Raw genomic sequence first — 2,809 nt, 5'->3', positions numbered from 1 at the left:
TTTCAATCACTCCCACCATAGGCAGCTAAGCTTTAGGCCTCAAGTTCTAGAATTTCCTCCATAAAACTTTCCATCTTTTTATAATGCTCCTTAAGCTTCCTTTTTGTAATTCGTCCTAATATCTCCTTCTGTGATTGAAGATGTTCTCTCAAACAGGAAACAAAGGGTAGGAAAGGTAATGGAGTCTGTAAGTGTAATATCTCTTAAGGTCTTGATGAGAAATAATACAGTGGGCTCATGGTTAAAATAAAATTCTCCTAGAGCAAAATGGAGACAACCGAGGAAAATATTGTTATTGTAAATAAACAAACTCTCACTTATTTTGAGGTGAGTGGGGGTGCTCTCACATCCTCACTTGAAAATTAATTTACTTCTCCTTACTCCAGTTTGACATATTGTAATTCCTAATGTGTAATATACAAGTGTGGAAGAGGTACAACTCCCTGAACCTGATGCACCTCCTTTAGTATCACTCAAGGTTCTGTCTAGTTTATGGCAGAGTTTGGGTCCAGTGTATCTGATTGGGATACAGACACTGATTTATGGGACAGCTACATAACCACACTAGTTCCTGCCTGTAAAGAAGTAAGATTTACACTTCCTTCTTTAGTTCTATGCCTGAAGGAAGGTCCAATCCACAGCATCATGAACTCCACCACGGGCATGGCTAAGGAGTGGATTTTGAATTCACCTCAGCAGGGATGGGGATCAAGCCTTGTGCTGTTGGCACCAATCTGTCCAGCCAAGTGACCCAACCAGTTCTCAAAGGAGTCTCAGTTGCTTAGGAAAGTTGGGTTTTTACATGCCTGTTCTAGCCAGGATAGTTATGGTAGGGGCTAATTTACATTCAAGTCTTTACTATTTTGATGCGGGTTAATGACATTTTACAATTGTTTAAGTAATGGAACCAACTGGACAGATTGGCAAATTGTTCAGTAATGGGTCAATAAATTACGTGAAATCTACTACTAGTTTCAAAGTTTGACCTGAGTTATTGTCACCTGGATTTTATAGCACTGAAACACAAATACTGAATAATACATTTTGTTTTCTATTCATTTTGTGGGATGTGGGCATCACTGGCTGGCCAACATTTCTTGCCCATCCCTTGTTGCCCATGAAAAGGTGTTGGTGAGCTGCCTTCTTGAACTGCTGCAGTCCTCCTGCTGTGGGGTTGACCCACAATGCTATTCACTAACCCCCAGATGTTAATGAGGAGGACTTTGCATGGTCGACAGGGCTGTTTCTGCTGTTGTCTTTTCTGGTGTCTAGGTCGATGCCAGGTGATCCATCCACTTTCATTTCTTTGAGTCTTTGTAACAATTGGTACGTCTAAGTGGCTTGCTAGGCCATTTTAGAGGACATTGTTGTGGGTCTAAAGTCACATGTAGGCCAGACCAGGTGAGGGTCGCAGATTTTGTCCCCTGAAGGACATTAGTGAACCAGATGGGTTTTTCTGACAATCGGCAACGATTTCATGGTGATCAGTAGATTCTTCATTCCAGACTTTTTTTAATTTGAATTCTGTTGTGGTGGGATTTGAACCTAGGTCCCCAGAACATCAGCTGGGCTTCTGGATTAATAGTTTAGCGATAATACCACTAGGCCATTGCTTACCCCTGCTTTTTCACCTCCCTTAGGTAAGGATATGAATTCAGCAAGAGTGAAGGAACAACAATGCAATTTCAACAAAAGTCATTGGACTCAAAATGTTAACAATGCTCTGAAATTTCCCCTCCTTGGTGTGGCACGGGTAACATCAAAAATGTGGGAAAATGCAGCAAGAATGAAAAGAAGTCAGATTCTCAACTTTGAGAAGAACTTCCCTGATTTCGCCCCTCAAGCCTTAAATAGCAACTTCAGAATCTCACCATTGAGTTTGGACTAATTTATTTCCATGTATTTGCGCCTCCTTAAATCTGCAACTTATCTCAATAATATGCCATTTTCACTCTCTTCTCCACCAAGAAACTAGATGGTGCAAATTCCCAGCATGTAAATCAGAGCGGGTACCTGGCAGCTGCATTGGCAAACCACCAACTTTACTACATTGTCATGCCTGCTCTCAAACTAACTCACAGACTACCTCAGTCCTTCAACACTTTACTTTGGAGTTCAGCAACACGCTAGACTTGCATGATTCTGCCAGGTTCCTGCTGAGTTCAATTTTACTTGAGTCCCTTGATATCGTACTTTGTGGGCGAGATCCTAAATGAGTACGTTGCATCAGTATTCACCCAGGAGAACAAAATGGAGGATAGTGAGATTAGTGTGAAGAGTGGTAATATGCTAGGGCATTTTGAGATCAAGAAAGAAGTGGTGATGCATTTCTTGAAGAGCATTAAGATGGATAAGTCCCCAGCACCCAAAGGCACCTATCCCAGGTTTTTCAGAGAGGCAAGAAAGGAGATTGTTGGGAACTTGACAAGATCGTTGTAGCCTTGCTAGCTACTGGAGAGATACTGGAGGAATGGCGAGTAGCTAATGTTGTTCCTCTGGTAAAAACAGGAAATAGGGATAATCCAGAAAATGCTAGACCAGTGTTTGGGATGCTATTGGAGAGAATTCTTGGGGATAGGATTTATGCGCACTTGGCCTAATTAGGCATAGTCAGCATGGTTTTGTGTGGGACATGCCATGTCTTACTAACTTGATTGAATTTTTCGAGGAGGTGATGAAAGTGATTGACGAGAGCAGAGCAGTGGATGTTTACATGGATTTTAGTAAGACTTTCGATAAGATCCCTCACGGTAGGTTTCTCCAGAAGTTTAAGATGCATGGGATCCACACCATTTCTGTGGCTTGGCCA

The sequence above is a fragment of the Rhincodon typus genome, chromosome 12 (genome assembly GCF_021869965.1).
Source record: "Rhincodon typus isolate 14 chromosome 12, sRhiTyp1.1, whole genome shotgun sequence".
Classification (NCBI taxonomy): Eukaryota; Metazoa; Chordata; class Chondrichthyes; order Orectolobiformes; family Rhincodontidae; genus Rhincodon; species Rhincodon typus.
This window is presented reverse-complemented; position numbering follows the sequence as displayed.